A 21,546-nucleotide genomic window follows, 5' to 3' on the forward strand; every position below is an offset into this window, starting at 1 on the left:
TCCTGTCCTCAGAGGCCGTGTTACCCTGACTGACCCCTGATGAACAGTTCTAACCCTGTCCACATAGCCAGAGTGACCCAGACTGACCCCATGCAGGATTCTATCCCTGTCCACTGGGCCTGTCAGACCCAGACTTACCCCATGCAGGCCTCTAACCCTGTCCACAGAGCCAGTGTGATCCAGACTAACCCAAGCAGGCTTCTAACCCTGTTCACAGAGCCAGTGTACCCCAGACAGGCCAGATACAGGCATCTAACCCAGTCCACAGTGTCAGTGTGACACAGACTTACTCCATGCAGATCTCTAACCTGTCCACGGAGCCAGTGTGACCAAGACTGAATCCACGCAGTGTTCAAAACCTGTCCACAGAGCCAGTGTGACCCAGAGTGGCTCCATGAACGGTTCTAACCCTGTCCACATAGTCAGTGTGACACAGACTAACTCCATGCAGGATTCTAACCCTGTCCACGGAGCTATTGTGACCCAAACTGACCCCATGCAGTATTCTAAACCTGTCAACAGAGCCAATGTGACGCAGACTGACCCCATGCAGGATTCTATGCCTGTCCACGGAGCCAGAGTAACCCAGATTGGTCCCATGCAGGTTTCTAACCTGGTCCACAGGGTATGTCACACCCAGACTGAACCCTAGCAGGCCTCTATCCCTGTCCAAAGATCCAGTGTGACCCAGACTGAGCCCATGTAGGCCTCAAACCCTGTCCACATAGCCAGTGTGACCCAACTGACTCCATGCAGGATTCTAACCCTGTCCACAGAGCCAGAGTGACCTAGACTGACCCTATGCAGGGTTCTAACCCGGTCCACAGATCAAGTGTGACACAGGATGACCACATGCAGGATTCTAACCTTGTCCACATAGTCAGTGTGACCCAGAATGACCCCATGCAGGCTTCTAACCCTGTCGACAGAGCCAGTGTGACCCAGACTGACCCCCGATGAACAGTTCTAACCCTGTCCACATAGCCAGTGTAACCCAGACTGACTCCATGCAGGATTCTACCCCTGTCCACGGAGCCTGAGTGACTCAGACTGACCCCATGCAGGGCTCTAACCCTGTCCACAGAACCAGTGTGACACAGACTGACTCCATACAGGATTCTAAGCCTGTCCATGGAGCCGGAGTCACCCAGACTGACCCCATGCAGGCCTCAAACACTGTCCATAGAGCCAGTGTGACTCAGATTGACTCCATGCAGAATTCTAACTCTATCCATGGAGCCAGAGTGACCAAAATGACCCCATGCACTATTCTAACCCTGTCCACTGAGCCAGTGTGACCCATACTGACTCCATGCAGGATTCTAACCCTGTCCACTGAGCTATAGTGACCCAGACTGACCCCATGAATTATTCTAAACCTGTCATCAGAGCCAATGTGACGCAGACTGACCCCAAGCAGGATTCTAACCTTGTCCATGGAGCAAGAGTAACCCAGACTGACCCCATGCAGGATTCTAACCTCGTCTACAGGGTATGTCACACCTAGACTGACCCCTAGCAGTCCTGTATCCCTGTCCAAAGATCCAGTGTGACCCAGACTGAGCCCATGCAGGCCTCTAACCATGTCCACATAGCCAGTGTGACCCAACTGACTCCATGCAGAATTCTAACCCGTTCCAAAGAGCCAGAGTGACCGAACTGACCCCATGCAGGCCTCGTACCCTGTACACAGAGCCAGTGTGACTCAGACGGACTCCCTGCAGGATTCTAACCCTGTCCATGGAGCCAGAGTGCCACATACTGACCCCATGCAGTGTTCTAACCCTGTCCACAGAGCCAGAGTGACCCAGACTGGCCCCATGCAGGGTTCTAACCTTGTCCACAGATCCAGTGTGACACAGAATGAACCCATGCAGGATTCTAACCCTGTGCACAGAGCCAGTGTGACCCAGACTGACCCCATTAAGGCCTCCAACCTCCACAGAGTCAGTGTGACCCAGACTGTCCCAATGCAGGATCCAAACCCTGTCCACAGTGTCTGTCAGAGCCAGACTGACCCCATGCAGGCCTCTATCCCAGTCCACAGATCCAGTGTGACACAGACTGACCCCATGTAGGCCTCTAACCCTGTCCACATAGCCAGTGTGACCCAACTGACTCCATGCAGGATTCTAACCCTGTCCACAGAGCCAGAGTGACCTAGACTGACCCCATGCAGGCCTCTATCCCTGTCCACAGATCCAGTGTGACCTAGACTGACGCCATGCAGGCCACTAACCCTGTCCACATAGCCAGTGTGACCCAACTGACTCCATGCAGGATTCTAACCCTGTCCACAGAGGCAGAGTGACCTAGATTGACCCCATGCAGGCTTCTAACCCTGTTCACAGAGCCAGTGTGCCCGAGACTGGCCAGATACAGGCATCTAACCCAGTCCACAGTGTCAGTGTGACACAAACTGACCCCTTCCAGACCTCTAACCTGGCACGGAGCCAGTGTGACCAAGACTGAATCCACGCAGTGTTCTAAAGCTGTCCACTGAGCCAGTGTGACCCAGACTGACTCCATGAACGGTTCTAACCCTGTCCACATAGTCAGTGTGACACAGACTGACTCCATGCAGGATTCTAACCCTGTCCATGGAGCCGGAGTCACCCAGACTGACCCCATGCATTATTCTAACCCTGTCCACTGAGCTATTGTGACCCAGACTGGCCCCATGCAGTATTCTAAACCTGTCAACAGAGCCAATGTGATGCAGACTGACCCCATGCAGAATTCTAACCCTGTCCATGGAGCCAGAGTGACCCAGACTAATCCAATGCAGGATTCTAACCCTGTCCACAGGGTATGTGAGACCCAGACTGACCCCTAGCAGGCCTCTATCCCTCTCCACAGAGCCAGTGTGACTCAGACTGACTTCATGCAGGATTCTAACCCTGTCCATGGAGCGAGAGTGCCCCATAATGACTCCATGCAGGATTCTAACCCTGTCCATGGAGCCAGTGTGACCCAGACTGACCCCATGCAGGGTTCAAACCCTGTCCACAGAGGCGGTGTGAGCCACACTGACGGCCTGCAGGCCACTAACCCTGCCAATGGAGCCAGTGTGACCGAGACTTATCCAATGCAGGTTTCAAATCCTGTCCATAGAGCCGGTGTGTCCTAGACTGACCCCATGCAGGCCTCTAACCCTGTCCACAGAGCCAGTGTGACACAGACTGACTCCATGCAGGATTCTACCCCTGTCCACGGAGCCTGAGTGACTCAGACTGACCCCATGCAGGATTCTATCCCTGTCCACTGGGTCTGTGAGACTTAGACTTACCCCATGCAGGCCTCTAACCCTGTCCACAGAGCCAGTGTGACCCAACTGACTCCATGCAGGATTCTAACCCTGTCCACAGAGCCAGAGTGACCTAGACTGGCCCTATGCAGGGTTCTAACCCTGTCCACAGATCCAGTGTGACAAAGGATGACCACATGCAGGATTCTAACCTTGTCCACATAGTCAGTGAGACCCAGACTGACCCCATGCAGGATTCTAAACCTGTCCACAGTGTCTGTTAGACCCAGACTGACCCCATGCATGTCTCTATCCCTGTCCACAGATCCCTGTGACCCAGACTGACCCCATGCAGGCCTCAAACCCTGTTCATAGAGCCAGTGTAACCCAGACTGACCCAATGCAGGATTCTACCCCTGTCCACGGAGCCTGAGTGACTCAGACTGACCCCATGCAGGATTCTACCCCTGTCCACAGGGTCTGTCAGACACAGTCTGACCCCATGCAGGGCTCTAACCCTGTCCACAGAACCAGTGTGACACAGACTGACTCCATGCAGGATTCTAAGCCTGTCCATGGAGCCGGAGTCACCCAGACTGACCCCATGCAGGCCTCGAACACTGTCCATAGAGCCAGTGTGACTCAGACTGATTCCATGCAGAATTCTAACTCTATCCATGGAGCCAGAGTGACCAAAATGACCCCATGCACTATTCTAACCCTGTCCACTGAGCCAGTGTGACCCATACTGACTCCATGCAGGATTCTAACCCTGTCTACGGAGCCCTTGTGACCCAGAATGACCCCATGCAGTATTCTAAATGTGTCAACAGAACCAGTGTGACGCAGACTGACCCAAGCAGGCTTCTAACCCTGTCCACAGAGCCAGTGTGATCCAGACTGACCCCATGCAGGCTTCTAACCCTGTTCACAGAGCCAGTGTGCCCCAGACTGGCCAGATACAGGCATCTAACCCAGTCCACAGTGTCAGTGTGACACAAACTGACCCCATGCAGACCTCTAACCTGTCCACGGAGGCAGTGTGACCAAGACTGAATCCACACAGTGTTCTAAAGCTGTCCACAGAGCCACTGTGACCCAGACTGACTCCATGAACGGTTCTAAACCTGTCCACAGAGCCAGTGTGACAGACTGACTCCATGCAGGATTATAACCCTGTCCATGGAGCCAGAGTCACCCAGACTGACCCCATGCAGGCTTCATACACTGTCCATACAGCCAGTGTGACTCAGATGGACTCCATGCAGAATTCTAACCCTGTCCATGGAGCCACAGTGACCCAGACTGACCCCATGCACTATTCTAACCCTGTCCACTGAGCCAGTGTGCCCCAGACTGACTCCATGCAGGATTCTAACCCAGTCCATGGAGCTATTGTGACCCAGACTGACCCCATGCAGTATTCTAAACCTGTCAACAGAGCCAGTGTGCCCCACCTGACTCCATGCAGGATTCTAACCCTATCCAAAGAGCTAGAGTGACCTAGACTGACCCCATGCAGGCCTCTTCCCCTGTCCACATAGCCAGTGTGACCCAACTGACTCCATGCAGGATGATAACCCTGTCCACATAGCCAGTGTGACCCAACTGACTCCATGCAGGATTCTAACCCTGTCCACAGAGGCAGAGTGACCTAGATTGACCCCATGCAGGCTTCTAACCCTGTTCACAGAGCCAGTGTGCCCGAGACTGGCCAGATACAGGCATCTAACCCAGTCCACAGTGTCAGTGTGACACAAACTGACCCCTTCCAGACCTCTAACCTGGCACGGAGCCAGTGTGACCAAGACTGAATCCACGCAGTGTTCTAAAGCTGTCCACTGAGCCAGTGTGACCCAGACTGACCCCATGCAGGCTTCATACACTGTCCATACAGCCAGTGTGACTCAGATTGACTCCATGCAGAATTCTAACCCTGTCCATGGAGCCACAGTGACCCAGACTGACCCCATGCACTATTCTAACCCTGTCCACTGAGCCAGTGTGCCCCAGACTGACTCCATGCAGGATTCTAACCCTGTCCATGGAGCTATTGTGACCTAGACTGACCCCATGCAGTATTCTAAACCTGTCAACAGAGCCAGTGTGCCCCACCTGACTCCATGCAGGATTCTAACCCTATCCAAAGAGCTAGAGTGACCTAGACTGACTCCATGCAGGCCTCTTCCCCTGTCCACAGAGCCAGTGTGACCCAGACTGACTCCAATGCTGGATTGTAACCCCGTCCATCGAGCCAGAGTGACCTAGACTGACCCCATGCAGTGTTCTAACCATGTCCACGGAGCTATTGTGATCCATAATGACCCCATGCAGTATTGTAAACCTGTCAACAGAGCCAGTGTGATGCAGACTGACCCCATGCAGGATTCTCACTCTGTCCACGGAGCCAGAGTAACCCAGACTGACCCCATGCAGCATTCTAACCCTGTCCACAGAGCCAGAGTAACCAAGACTGACCCCATACAGGGTTCTAACCTTGTCCACAGATCCATGTCACCCTGACTGCGCCCATGCAGGCCTCTAACCCTGTCCACATAGCCAGTGTGACCCAACTGACTCCATGCAGGATTCTAACCCTGTCCACAGAGCCAGAGTGACCTAGACTGACCCCATGCAGGCCTCTATCCCTGTCCACAGATCCAGTGTGACCTAGACTGACGCCATGCAGGCCACTAACCCTGTCCACATAGCCAGTGTGACCCAACTGACTCCATGCAGGATTCTAACCCTGTCCACAGAGGCAGAGTGACCTAGATTGACCCCATGCAGGCTTCTAACCCTGTTCACAGAGCCAGTGTGCCCGAGACTGGCCAGATACAGGCATCTAACCCAGTCCACAGTGTCAGTGTGACACAAACTGACCCCTTCCAGACCTCTAACCTGGCACGGAGCCAGTGTGACCAAGACTGAATCCACGCAGTGTTCTAAAGCTGTCCACTGAGCCAGTGTGACCCAGACTGACTCCATGAACGGTTCTAACCCTGTCCACATAGTCAGTGTGACACAGACTGACTCCATGCAGGATTCTAACCCTGTCCATGGAGCCGGAGTCACCCAGACTGACCCCATGCATTATTCTAACCCTGTCCACTGAGCTATTGTGACCCAGACTGGCCCCATGCAGTATTCTAAACCTGTCAACAGAGCCAATGTGATGCAGACTGACCCCATGCAGAATTCTAACCCTGTCCACGGAGCCAGAGTGACCCAGACTAACCCAATGCAGGATTCTAACCCTGTCCACAGGGTATGTGAGACCCAGACTGACCCCTAGCAGGCCTCTATCCCTCTCCACAGAGCCAGTGTGACTCAGACTGACTTCATGCAGGATTCTAACCCTGTCCATGGAGCGAGAGTGCCCCATAATGACTCCATGCAGAATTCTAACCCTGTCCATGGAGCCAGTGTGACCCAGACTGACCCCATGCAGGGTTCAAACCCTGTCCACAGAGGCGGTGTGAGCCACACTGACGGCCTGCAGGCCACTAACCCTGCCAATGGAGCCAGTGTGACCGAGACTTATCCAATGCAGGTTTCAAATCCTGTCCATAGAGCCGGTGTGTCCTAGACTGACCCCATGCAGGCCTCTAACCCTGTCCACAGAGCCAGTGTGACACAGACTGACTCCATGCAGGATTCTACCCCTGTCCACGGAGCCTGAGTGACTCAGACTGACCCCATGCAGGATTCTATCCCTGTCCACTGGGTCTGTGAGACTTAGACTTACCCCATGCAGGCCTCTAACCCTGTCCACAGAGCCAGTGTGACCCAACTGACTCCATGCAGGATTCTAACCCTGTCCACAGAGCCAGAGTGACCTAGACTGGCCCTATGCAGGGTTCTAACCCTGTCCACAGATCCAGTGTGACAAAGGATGACCACATGCAGGATTCTAACCTTGTCCACATAGTCAGTGAGACCCAGACTGACCCCATGCAGGATTCTAAACCTGTCCACAGTGTCTGTTAGACCCAGACTGACCCCATGCATGTCTCTATCCCTGTCCACAGATCCCTGTGACCCAGACTGACCCCATGCAGGCCTCAAACCCTGTTCATAGAGCCAGTGTAACCCAGACTGACCCAATGCAGGATTCTACCCCTGTCCACGGAGCCTGAGTGACTCAGACTGACCCCATGCAGGATTCTACCCCTGTCCACAGGGTCTGTCAGACACAGTCTGACCCCATGCAGTGCTCTAACCCTGTCCACAGAACCAGTGTGACACAGACTGACTCCATGCAGGATTCTAAGCCTGTCCATGGAGCCGGAGTCACCCAGACTGACCCCATGCAGGCCTCGAACACTGTCCATAGAGCCAGTGTGACTCAGACTGATTCCATGCAGAATTCTAACTCTATCCATGGAGCCAGAGTGACCAAAATGACCCCATGCACTATTCTAACCCTGTCCACTGAGCCAGTGTGACCCATACTGACTCCATGCAGGATTCTAACCCTGTCTACGGAGCCCTTGTGACCCAGAATGACCCCATGCAGTATTCTAAATGTGTCAACAGAACCAGTGTGACGCAGACTGACCCAAGCAGGCTTCTAACCCTGTCCACAGAGCCAGTGTGATCCAGACTGACCCCATGCAGGCTTCTAACCCTGTTCACAGAGCCAGTGTGCCCCAGACTGGCCAGATACAGGCATCTAACCCAGTCCACAGTGTCAGTGTGACACAAACTGACCCCATGCAGACCTCTAACCTGTCCACGGAGGCAGTGTGACCAAGACTGAATCCACACAGTGTTCTAAAGCTGTCCACAGAGCCACTGTGACCCAGACTGACTCCATGAACGGTTCTAAACCTGTCCACAGAGCCAGTGTGACAGACTGACTCCATGCAGGATTATAACCCTGTCCATGGAGCCAGAGTCACCCAGATTGACCCCATGCAGGCTTCATACACTGTCCATACAGCCAGTGTGACTCAGATGGACTCCATGCAGAATTCTAACCCTGTCCATGGAGCCACAGTGACCCAGACTGACCCCATGCACTATTCTAACCCTGTCCACTGAGCCAGTGTGCCCCAGACTGACTCCATGCAGGATTCTAACCCTGTCCACGGAGCTATTGTGACCCAGACTGACCCCATGCAGTATTCTAAACCTGTCAACAGAGCCAGTGTGCCCCACCTGACTCCATGCAGGATTCTAACCCTATCCAAAGAGCTAGAGTGACCTAGACTGACCCCATGCAGGCCTCTTCCCCTGTCCACATAGCCAGTGTGACCCAACTGACTCCATGCAGGATGATAACCCTGTCCACATAGCCAGTGTGACCCAACTGACTCCATGCAGGATTCTAACCCTGTCCACAGAGGCAGAGTGACCTAGATTGACCCCATGCAGGCTTCTAACCCTGTTCACAGAGCCAGTGTGCCCGAGACTGGCCAGATACAGGCATCTAACCCAGTCCACAGTGTCAGTGTGACACAAACTGACCCCTTCCAGACCTCTAACCTGGCACGGAGCCAGTGTGACCAAGACTGAATCCACGCAGTGTTCTAAAGCTGTCCACTGAGCCAGTGTGACCCAGACTGACCCCATGCAGGCTTCATACACTGTCCATACAGCCAGTGTGACTCAGATTGACTCCATGCAGAATTCTAACCCTGTCCATGGAGCCACAGTGACCCAGACTGACCCCATGCACTATTCTAACCCTGTCCACTGAGCCAGTGTGCCCCAGACTGACTCCATGCAGGATTCTAACCCTGTCCACGGAGCTATTGTGACCTAGACTGACCCCATGCAGTATTCTAAACCTGTCAACAGAGCCAGTGTGCCCCACCTGACTCCATGCAGGATTCTAACCCTATCCAAAGAGCTAGAGTGACCTAGACTGACCCCATGCAGGCCTCTTCCCCTGTCCACAGAGCCAGTGTGACCCAGACTGACTCCAATGCTGGATTGTAACCCCGTCCATCGAGCCAGAGTGACCTAGACTGACCCCATGCAATGTTCTAACCATGTCCACGGAGCTATTGTGATCCATAATGACCCCATGCAGTATTGTAAACCTGTCAACAGAGCCAGTGTGATGCAGACTGACCCCATGCAGGATTCTCACTCTGTCCACGGAGCCAGAGTAACCCAGACTGACCCCATGCAGCATTCTAACCCTGTCCACAGAGCCAGAGTAACCAAGACTGACCCCATACAGGGTTCTAACCTTGTCCACAGATCCATGTCACCCTGACTGCGCCCATGCAGGCCTCTAACCCTGTCCACATAGCCAGTGTGACCCAACTGACTCCATGCAGGATTCTAACCCTGTCCACAGAGCCAGAGTGACCTAGACTGACCCCATGCAGGCCTCTATCCCTGTCCACAGATCCAGTGTGACCTAGACTGACGCCATGCAGGCCACTAACCCTGTCCACATAGCCAGTGTGACCCAACTGACTCCATGCAGGATTCTAACCCTGTCCACAGAGGCAGAGTGACCTAGATTGACCCCATGCAGGCTTCTAACCCTGTTCACAGAGCCAGTGTGCCCGAGACTGGCCAGATACAGGCATCTAACCCAGTCCACAGTGTCAGTGTGACACAAACTGACCCCTTCCAGACCTCTAACCTGGCACGGAGCCAGTGTGACCAAGACTGAATCCACGCAGTGTTCTAAAGCTGTCCACTGAGCCAGTGTGACCCAGACTGACTCCATGAACGGTTCTAACCCTGTCCACATAGTCAGTGTGACACAGACTGACTCCATGCAGGATTCTAACCCTGTCCATGGAGCCGGAGTCACCCAGACTGACCCCATGCATTATTCTAACCCTGTCCACTGAGCTATTGTGACCCAGACTGGCCCCATGCAGTATTCTAAACCTGTCAACAGAGCCAATGTGATGCAGACTGACCCCATGCAGAATTCTAACCCTGTCCACGGAGCCAGAGTGACCCAGACTAACCCAATGCAGGATTCTAACCCTGTCCACAGGGTATGTGAGACCCAGACTGACCCCTAGCAGGCCTCTATCCCTCTCCACAGAGCCAGTGTGACTCAGACTGACTTCATGCAGGATTCTAACCCTGTCCATGGAGCGAGAGTGCCCCATAATGACTCCATGCAGGATTCTAACCCTGTCCATGGAGCCAGTGTGACCCAGACTGACCCCATGCAGGGTTCAAACCCTGTCCACAGAGGCGGTGTGAGCCACACTGACGGCCTGCAGGCCACTAACCCTGCCAATGGAGCCAGTGTGACCGAGACTTATCCAATGCAGGTTTCAAATCCTGTCCATAGAGCCGGTGTGTCCTAGACTGACCCCATGCAGGCCTCTAACCCTGTCCACAGAGCCAGTGTGACACAGACTGACTCCATGCAGGATTCTACCCCTGTCCACGGAGCCTGAGTGACTCAGACTGACCCCATGCAGGATTCTATCCCTGTCCACTGGGTCTGTGAGACTTAGACTTACCCCATGCAGGCCTCTAACCCTGTCCACAGAGCCAGTGTGACCCAACTGACTCCATGCAGGATTCTAACCCTGTCCACAGAGCCAGAGTGACCTAGACTGGCCCTATGCAGGGTTCTAACCCTGTCCACAGATCCAGTGTGACAAAGGATGACCACATGCAGGATTCTAACCTTGTCCACATAGTCAGTGAGACCCAGACTGACCCCATGCAGGATTCTAAACCTGTCCACAGTGTCTGTTAGACCCAGACTGACCCCATGCATGTCTCTATCCCTGTCCACAGATCCCTGTGACCCAGACTGACCCCATGCAGGCCTCAAACCCTGTTCATAGAGCCAGTGTAACCCAGACTGACCCAATGCAGGATTCTACCCCTGTCCACGGAGCCTGAGTGACTCAGACTGACCCCATGCAGGATTCTACCCCTGTCCACAGGGTCTGTCAGACACAGTCTGACCCCATGCAGGGCTCTAACCCTGTCCACAGAACCAGTGTGACACAGACTGACTCCATGCAGGATTCTAAGCCTGTCCATGGAGCCGGAGTCACCCAGACTGACCCCATGCAGGCCTCGAACACTGTCCATAGAGCCAGTGTGACTCAGACTGACTCCATGCAGAATTCTAACTCTATCCATGGAGCCAGAGTGACCAAAATGACCCCATGCACTATTCTAACCCTGTCCACTGAGCCAGTGTGACCCATACTGACTCCATGCAGGATTCTAACCCTGTCTACGGAGCCCTTGTGACCCAGAATGACCCCATGCAGTATTCTAAATGTGTCAACAGAACCAGTGTGACGCAGACTGACCCAAGCAGGCTTCTAACCCTGTCCACAGAGCCAGTGTGATCCAGACTGACCCCATGCAGGCTTCTAACCCTGTTCACAGAGCCAGTGTGCCCCAGACTGGCCAGATACAGGCATCTAACCCAGTCCACAGTGTCAGTGTGACACAAACTGACCCCATGCAGACCTCTAACCTGTCCACGGAGGCAGTGTGACCAAGACTGAATCCACACAGTGTTCTAAAGCTGTCCACAGAGCCACTGTGACCCAGACTGACTCCATGAACGGTTCTAAACCTGTCCACAGAGCCAGTGTGACAGACTGACTCCATGCAGGATTCTAACCCTGTCCACATAGCCAGTGTGACCCACACTGACCCCATGCAGGCCTCTATCCCTGTCCACAGATCCAGTGTGACTCAGACTGACCCCATGCAGGCCTCAAACCCTGTCCACAGAGCCAGTGTAACCCAGAGTGACCCAATGCAGGGTTCTAACCCAGTCCATGGAGCCACAGTGACCCAGACTGACCCCTTGCAGGAATCTAACCCTGTCCACAGAGGGTTCTAACCCAGTCCATGGAGCCAGTGTGACCCAGACTGACCCCATGCAGGGTTCAAACCCTGTCCACAGAGGCGGTGTGAGCCACACTGACGGCATGCAGGCCGCTAACCATGCCAATGGAGCCAGTGTGACCGAGACTTATCCATTGCAGGGTTCAAACCCTGTCCATTGAGCCAGTGTGTCCTAGACTGACCCCATGCAGGATTCTAACCCTGTCCACAGAGCCAGAGTGACCCAGACTGACCCCATGCAGGATTCTAACCCTGTCCACTGAGCCAGTGTGCCCCAGACTGACTCCATGCAGGATTCTAACCCTGTCCACGGAGCTATTGTGACCTAGACTGACCCCATGCAGTATTCTAAACCTGTCAACAGAGCCAGTGTGCCCCACCTGACTCCATGCAGGATTCTAACCCTATCCAAAGAGCTAGAGTGACCTAGACTGACCCCATGCAGGCCTCTTCCCCTGTCCACAGAGCCAGTGTGACCCAGACTGACTCCAATGCTGGATTGTAACCCCGTCCATCGAGCCAGAGTGACCTAGACTGACCCCATGCAATGTTCTAACCATGTCCACGGAGCTATTGTGATCCATAATGACCCCATGCAGTATTGTAAACCTGTCAACAGAGCCAGTGTGATGCAGACTGACCCCATGCAGGATTCTCACTCTGTCCACGGAGCCAGAGTAACCCAGACTGACCCCATGCAGCATTCTAACCCTGTCCACAGAGCCAGAGTAACCAAGACTGACCCCATACAGGGTTCTAACCTTGTCCACAGATCCATGTCACCCTGACTGCGCCCATGCAGGCCTCTAACCCTGTCCACAGAGCCTGTGTGCCCAGACTGAACAGATACAGGCCTCTAAACTTGTCCACAGAGCCAGTGTGACTCAGACTGACTCCATGCAGGATTCTAATCCTGTCTATGGAGCCAGAGTGCCCCATACAGACCCAATGCAGTGTTCTAACCATGTCCACAGAGCGAGAGTGACTCAGAATGACCCCATTAAGGCCTCTATCCTTGTCCACAGAGCCTGTGTGACCCAGACTGTCCCAATGCAGGATTCTAACCCTGTTCACATTGTCTATCAGACCCAGACTGACCCCATGCAGGCCTCAATCCCTGTCCACAGAGCCAGAGTGACCTAGACTGACCCCATGTAGGCCTCTTCCCTTGTCCACAGAGCCAGTGTGACCCAACTGACTCCATGCAGGATTCTAACCCTGTTCATGGAGCCTTTGTGACCCAGACTGATACCATGCATTATTCTAAACCTCTTCACAGAGCCAGTGTGACGCAGACGGACCCCGTGCAGGAATCTAACCCTGTCCATGGAGCCAATGTGACCCAGACTGACCCCATGCAGGCTTCTAACCCTGTCTACAGTGTGTGTCAGACCCAGACTGACCCCATGCAGGCCTCTATCCCAGTCCACAGATCCAGAGTGACCCAACTGACTCCATGCAGTATTCTAACCAGGTCTACAGAGCCAGTGTGACCCAGACTGACCCCTTGCAGGATTGTAACCCTGTCCACAGAGCCAGTGTGACCCAGACTGACCCCATGCACTATTCTAACCCTGTCCACTGAGTCAGTGTGACACAACCTGACTCCATGCAGGCTTCTAACCCTGTCTACAGAGCCAGTGTGCCAAGACTGACTCCATGCAGGATTCTAACCCGGTCCACAGAGCCAGAGTAACCGAACTGACCCCATGCAGGCCTCGTACCCTGTACACACAGCCAGTTTCACTCAGACTGGCTCCATGCAGGATTCTAACCCTCTCCATGGAGTGAGAGTGCCCCATACTGACCCCATGCAGTATTCTAAACCTGTACACAGAGCCAGTGTGATGCAGACTGACCCCATGCAGGATTCTAACCATTTCCATGGAGCCAGAGTAACCCAGACTGACCCCATGCAGGCCTCTAACCCTCTCCACAGAGCCAGTGTGACTCAGATTGACTCCATGCAGGATTCTAACCCTGTCCATGGAGGCAGAGTGCCCCATACAGACCCCATGCAGTGTTCTAACCATGTCCACAGAGCCAGAGTGACCCAGACTGACCCAATGCAGGCCTCTGTCCCTGTCCACAAATCCAGAGTGACCGAGACTGACCCCATGCAGTATTCTAACCTTGTCCACAGAGCCAGTGTGACCCAGACTGAACCCATGCACTAATCTAACCCTGTCCACAGAGCCAGTGTCACACAACCTGAGTCCATGCAGGCTTCTAACGCTGTCCACAGAGCCAGTGTGCCCAGACTGACTCCATGCAGGATTCTAACCCTGTCCACAATGTCTGTCAGACCCAGACTGACCCCATGCAGGCCTCTATCCCTGTCCACAGAGCCAGTGCAACCCAGACTGACCCAATGTAGGGTTCTAAACGAGTCCATGGAGCCACAGTGACCCAGACAGACCCCATGCAGGAATCTAACCCTGTCCACAGAGCCATTGTAACCCAGACTGACCCCATGCAGGGCTCAAACCCTGTCCACAGAGGCAGTGTGAGCCATACTGACGGCATGCAGGCCGCTAACCCTGCCCATGGAGCCAGTGTGACCGAGATTTATCCAATGCAGGGTTCACACCCTGCCCATAGAGCCGGTGTGTCCTATACTGACCCCATACAGGATTCTAAACCCGTCCACAGAGCCAGGTTGACCCAGAATGACATCATACAGGCATTTAACCCTGTCCATGGAGCTAGCTGACCCATATGGACCCCATGCAGGATTCTAACACTGTCCACAGAGCCAGAGTAACCCAGACTGACCCCTTGCAGGCTTCAAACCATGTCCACAGAGCCAGTGTGCCCAGACTGAACAGTTGGAGGCCTCTAACCCTGTCCACAGAGCCAGTGTGACTCACACCGATTCCATGCAGGATTCTAACACTGTCCACAGGGTCTCTCAGACCCTGACTGACCCCATGCAGGCCTGTATCCCTGTCCACAGATCCAGTGTGACCCAGACTGACCCCATGCAGACCTCAAACCCTGTCCACAGAGCCAGTGCAACACAGACTGACCCAATGCAGGGTTCTAACCCAGTCCATGGAGCCACAGTGACCCAGACTGACCCCATGCAGGAATCTAACCCTGTCCACAGAGCCAGTGTGACCCAGACTGACCCCATGCAGGGTTCAAACCCTGTCCACAGAGGAGGTGTGAGCCACACTGACGGCATGCAGACCTCTAACCCTGCCCATTGAGCCAGTGTGACCGAGACTAATCCAATGCAGAGTTCAAACCCTATCCACAGAGCCAGGGTGACCGAGAATGACCTCATGCAGGCATCTAACCCTGTCCATGGAGCTAGTGTGACCCAGATGGACCCCTTGTAGGGTTCTAACCCTGTCCATGGAGCCAGAGTGACCCAGACTGACCCCATGCAGGATTCTAACACTGGCCACAGAGCCAGTGTGACCCAGACTGATCCAATGCAGGCTTTAAACCTTGTCCATGGAGCTAGTGTGACAAGGACTGACCCCATGAAGGATTCTAACCCTGTCCACAGAGCCAGGGTGACCCAGAGTGACCCCATGCAGGCCTCGAACCCTGTCCATGGAGCTATTGTGACCCAGATGGACCCAACGCAGGATTGTAACACTGTCCACAGAGCCAGAGTAACCCAGACTGACCCCATGCAGGCTTCTAACCCTGTCCACACAGCGAGTGTGACCCCGACTGACCCCCCGATGAACAGTTCTAACCCTGTCCACATAGCCAGTGTGACACAGACTGACTATATGCAGGATTCTACCCCTGTCCACGGAGCCAGAGTGACCCAGACTGACCCCATGTAGGATTCTATCCCTGTCCACAGGGTGTGTCAGACCCAGACTTACCCCATGCAGGCCTCTAACCCTGTCCACAGAGCCAGTGTGACCCAGACTGACCCCATGAAGGCGTCTAACCCTGTTCACAGAGCCAGTGTGCCCCAGACTGGCCAGATACAGGCATCTAACACAGTCCACAGTGCCAGTGTGACACAGACTGACCCCATGCAGACCTCTAACCTGGCACGGAGCCAGTGTGACCAAGACTGAATCCACGCAGTGTTCTAAAGCTGTCCACAGAGCCTGTGTGACCCAGACTGACTCCATGAACGGTTCTAACCCTGTCCACAGATCCAGTGTGACCCAGACTGACCCCATGCAGGCCTCTAACCCTGTCCACATAGCCAGTGTGACCCAACTGACTCCATGCAGGATTCTAACCCTGACCACAGAGCCAGAGTGACCTAGACTGACCCCATGCAGAGTTCTAACCCTGTCCACAGATCCAGTGTGACACAGGATGACCCCATGCAGGATTCTAACCCTGTCCACATAGCCAGTGTGACCCACACTGACCCCATGCAGGCCTCTATCCCTGTCCACAGATCCAGTGTGACTCAGACTGACCCCATGCAGGCCTCAAACCCTGTCCACAGAGCCAGTGTAACCCAGAGTGACCCAATGCAGGGTTCTAACCCAGTCCATGGAGCCACAGTGACCCAGACTGACCCCATGCAGGAATCTAACCCTGTCCACAGAGGGTTCTAACCCAGTCCATGGAGCCAGTGTGACCCAGACTGACCCCATGCAGGGTTCAAACCCTGTCCACAGAGGCGGTGTGAGCCACACTGACGGCATGCAGGCCGCTAACCATGCCAATGGAGCCAGTGTGACCGAGACTTATCCATTGCAGGGTTCAAACCCTGTCCATTGAGCCAGTGTGTCCTAGACTGACCCCATGCAGGATTCTAACCCTGTCCACAGAGCCAGAGTGACCCAGACTGACCCCATGCAGGATTCTAACCCTGTCCATGGAGCCAGAGTGACCCAGACTGACCCCATTCAGGATTCTAACACTGTCAACACAGCCAGTGTGACCCAGAGAGGCCGCATGCAGGCTTCTAACCCTGTCCATGGAGCTAGTGTGACCAGGACTGACCCCATGCAGGTTTCTAACCCTGTCCACAGATCCAGTGTGACCCAGACTGACCCCATGCAGGCCTCTTAACCCTGTCCACAGAGCCAGTGTGACCCAACTGACTCCATGCAGGATTCTAACCCTGTCCACAGAGCCGGAGTGACCCAGACTGTACCCATGCAGGCCTCTTACCCAGTCCACAGAGCCAGTGTGATTCAGACAGTCTTCATGCAGAATTCTAACCCTGTCCATGGAGCGAGCGTGCCCCATACTGACCTCATACTGATAAGGTGGCCAGACCGGCAGCCTTGGTCACCTGCCCCTCAGCCTCCATAAATGCCCTAATTCCCCCAAACTAGCTCCCTCTTTCAGACTACACGCCAAAAGAAGTGGCACAAGCAAAGATGCAGGAATTCTGCCTTCGCCCTGGTGGATGGTGGTGGAAAGACAACAGGCTCCTCTTCCCACAAACGCTCCAGTGGAAAGTCTTGAAATCCTTCCATGACGCCACTCACCTTAGCCATAAACCCTCCTTGACCCTGCTCACTCAGCAGTTCTGTGGGGCCAACCTAACCTTAACCATCAATTCAGTAACTTCCCACGGTCTCACCTGTCAGACCAACAGCCCCCAAGGGGCGCTCAGAAGCAACCTTGTCCAACCTGCCCAGGGCAAGGGATCCTATCCTGGGGAAGCCTGGCAGATAGATTTTACCCAGGTTCCTGCTGTCCAGGGATTTAAGTATCTTCTGGTGTTTATAGACACCTTCACTGGGTGGATTGAAGCGTATCCCACCTGCACTGAGAAGGCTAACGAAGTGGCTAAAAAACGACTTCAGGAAATAATTCCTCAGTCTGGGCTTCCCAAATCGCTGCAGAATGATGACGGGCCTGCTTTCATCTCCCAAATCACTCACACAGTCTCCCAACACTAGGGAATACCCTATCGTCTCCACTGTGCCAGGGCACAGTCTTCAGGGAAGGTAGAGAATTAACCAACACCCGAAGTTAACCCGAAGAAAGCTGACACAAGAAATTCAGATGAGCTGGAAAGATGCACTACCCATAGCTGCCTCGTCTTAGGATTGCCCCATGGCAACCTACGTATTTGAACCCCTATGAAATTTTATACGGGCGGCCTTTCCTCATAACAGAGCCAGCTATAGACTCTGAGGTAGCCTTAATACACCAATGTGCCACCCAAGTAGCCCAGTGTCAGGAGGCATTCCATCAGTTTGGGCTCACTCAGACCCACAGGGAGAAGTTACCACCCTTGTGCCAGCCAGGAGATCTAGGATGGGTCCCCTAATTCCCAGCTCCAGCCAGTCTGGAAGGGACCTTTGCCAGTAATTCTCTCTACGCCCAGTGCTGTCAAAGTTCCAGGGCAGAGTGCTTGGATCTACTATACACGGGTGAAACCCTGGAAACCCTCACCATCTGACTCCTCCGAGGCAGAGGCTGCAGACTGGTACACCTGTGAGCCACTGGATGGTCTTCGGATGGTATTTCATCGCCACCCCAGGACAGATGAGGGCTACACAGAGGATTCTACCTCATACCCAAACACTCATGACTGCTAGTCCTAAGATTTCCATTGATTTCCTGCGAAACTAACCTCACTTCTAGGGCACTACCACCTCACAATCTTACCCTTGTCTCACTTAAACCGTTCACTTGTTTGTTTTCCCAGAAGTTCTCAGGTTACCAAGGCCTCTGAACCAAGTGTGGCAGCTCCAGAACCACCATCTCCTGGACCACTTCGACCTTATTCATCCTGGGCCCTGAATGGACAACCCTTTCTAACAGAGTAGGAAGGGTAGGGACCCAAAATCCCACTTTGCCCCTTTTGTCAGCAGGAAGTAGCTAGAGATGTGGTTGCCTAGTACCCCCAAAGATTCGGGTCCATATCTCTTGAGGGGGGGATGTTAAGTAGTCTAGCATGGGCACTGGGACAGCCATTAACGCATGCCCAGAGGGTCAAGCTATGGAAACAAAGGAGTGGCACACTGCACATGCTCAGAGGTTCAGGTTTCCCGCCAGGTATGCATTGGTGGGCACTGCACCTGGATTGGCCCACCTAATTCAATTCAGCCAATGGGGCCAACCAGGAGTCGTCCACCAGGCCTCTTGTGGAATGACTGAAAAGGCAGGAGCCTGGAGCCGACAGTGTGACTCTGCAAGCAGCTTCCAGGCAGGCTGCACATTCGGGAGGAACTCTGTGGGTGCCTGTGTAAACCTGAAACTTCTAACACTCATAAAACTCACTTGGATCATAAACCAGGCTTCGGCATGAATTCTTTCTTGTGCGGAGCCAAGGACCGAGGTATATCTATCCCCAGAGAGATCTAACATAAACATATGTGCTTGTCCAGCAGATGGTGAAGCTGCGTGGCAACCTAAGTGGGGATGTAAAACTATGGTTGCGGGAAGCTGGGAACCCATCCACAGGGATGCTTATTCTCATTTTTGGCAAAAAAACAAAAAACCAAAAAAAAAAATACCCGCTTGTGCTCAGTAGGAGCATGTAACCCTTTTAAGTGGCAAGTTAAAAATCACCAGAGTGGTTAACTGGGAAAACTTGGGGAGTTAAATTGTTTGTCAGTGAACCAGACCCTGGTGTCATAGTCACTGTTCAAAGCGACTTGCTCCTAGAAAAACTGCCCAAGCCATTGGGCCTAACAAAGTATTAAGCCCCCCTCCTGTTAAACCAAAATCCACAACCCTGTCTCATACTCCTAAAACCCTTACCACCTCGGTGTCTCCTGCATTCAAACCAAAACCTAAACAAACCAAAATAAACTCCCCCATGTTGGCAAAAGTAAAAACCCTAAAAACATTTTTTGCTTTTATAAATGCTACTAACCCAAATTTCACCGTTAAATGTTGGCTATGTCTTAACCCGGCACCACTCTATTTTGTAGGAATTAAGTCCAACGATACCTCCTCAGTAGCCAACAACACACTGTGATTATAATAATAACAGCAGTGTGTGCAAGCGGAAGGAAGCTGGGAAAGGTCAGACTTACACGGGAAAGGACACTGCTACCAAACCAGCTGGAAACCCCAACGGTACAGTCAGTATTGTGCCAGTGTTTCTGTTATACCCAGCTCCAAGGAACCCTTTCTGTTAGTAGCCCCACCAGGAATGTGGTTTGCTTGTTCTACTGGAGTCACTCCCTGCTTGTTCTCCAAAACCTTACTCGCCTCTAACCATTCTGGACTTTGTAGATTAGTTCATATTTTACCACAAGTGTTTCTATATTCAGGGGAAGCCAGTGGCAGCATTTTGATACTTATTGCAGAGTCAAGAGCCCCTATATTAGTTCCTTTACTTGTGGGACTAGGCATTGCCGGGTCAGCATCAGGAGGGACGGCGGCCTTAATACAAAAAAATGAAAATGATAAAATTTTAAGTCAGCAAATAGATGGTTTTCAGGATTTTAAAAATCTGTCAGTGATCTAAAAAAACCCCTCAACTCCCTAGCTGAAGTAATACTGCAGAACAGACGCGGACTATATCTCCTGTTTCTCAAACAAGGGGGCCTTTGTATGGCTCTGGGTGAAACTTGCTGTTTCTATGCCAACCACTCAGGAATAACCAAAAATAGTTTAGCCTTAGTGAGAGAAAGATTGAGTGAGTGAGAAGGCAGAAGGAACCAGGAAGGTTGGTTCCAACAAATGTTTAACTGGTCTCGACTCACCACCTTAATCTCCAGCCTAGCAGGCCCAATGCTTCTGCTTTTAATTAGTTTAATCTGCAGACCATTAAATGATAAATTGGTGCAGTTTGTACAGGACCGATGCCAATCTGTTAAACTATTGGTGCTAAGTCGTATGAGTGACTGCACCTGGAAGATTCACAGGTGTATCAACAGGGAGGAATGTGATAGTTAGCCTAAGTGAAACCACTCTTTGGCAGCTTCCATTTTGTAACCAAACTGTGGAAATTCCCTGAAGCCTCCCCTGCCCGTCATTTATCAGGGATTTCAGCTGTGATAAGGTTCCGGAAGCAGAGCGGCCCACCCTGATCCCGGAAAAGTCCCAAGAATGTTCAAGCTAACCGCAAGTTCTGCTTCTGTTCCTGCCTGCTTGCACAGCTGCAAAGCCCCGGTGTTTACCCCACTGCATAAAAATCTAAGTCTAAGCAAATGGGGCCATTCTCTGCTCGGAGAACTGGTCCCTGCATAGGTCTCCTCTTTCTTTCCTATCCCTCTCCCATAAACTGTTTTTGCTTTTTACCAGAATCTGAGTTGTTCTTGTCCGGTTCGTGCACAACAGCACCAGGGCGGGCTCGCTCCACCGTGCTGGGTGCCGGGCCTAGCGTCAGGTGTTTCTGCGCCCGCAGGGCTTCTCCCGCTCAGGGAGCATGTTTTGGGTGGGGCTCACACTTACCCGCTCACCCCCCACATTCCCTAACCCTAACCCCCCCCACCACCACGTTCCGGCATCCTGCTCACACATGTGCATTCACTTCCCACCCTATGCACCTGGCCCCAGCCTCTCCTATGCCCATGCTCATGCCCCTCCCGCAGGTGGGCCCAGGGCTGGCAGCAACCCCTGGCTCCTGC

Source organism: Tenrec ecaudatus, chromosome 7, assembly GCF_050624435.1.
Source record: "Tenrec ecaudatus isolate mTenEca1 chromosome 7, mTenEca1.hap1, whole genome shotgun sequence".
NCBI classification, from domain to species: Eukaryota; Metazoa; Chordata; class Mammalia; order Afrosoricida; family Tenrecidae; genus Tenrec; species Tenrec ecaudatus.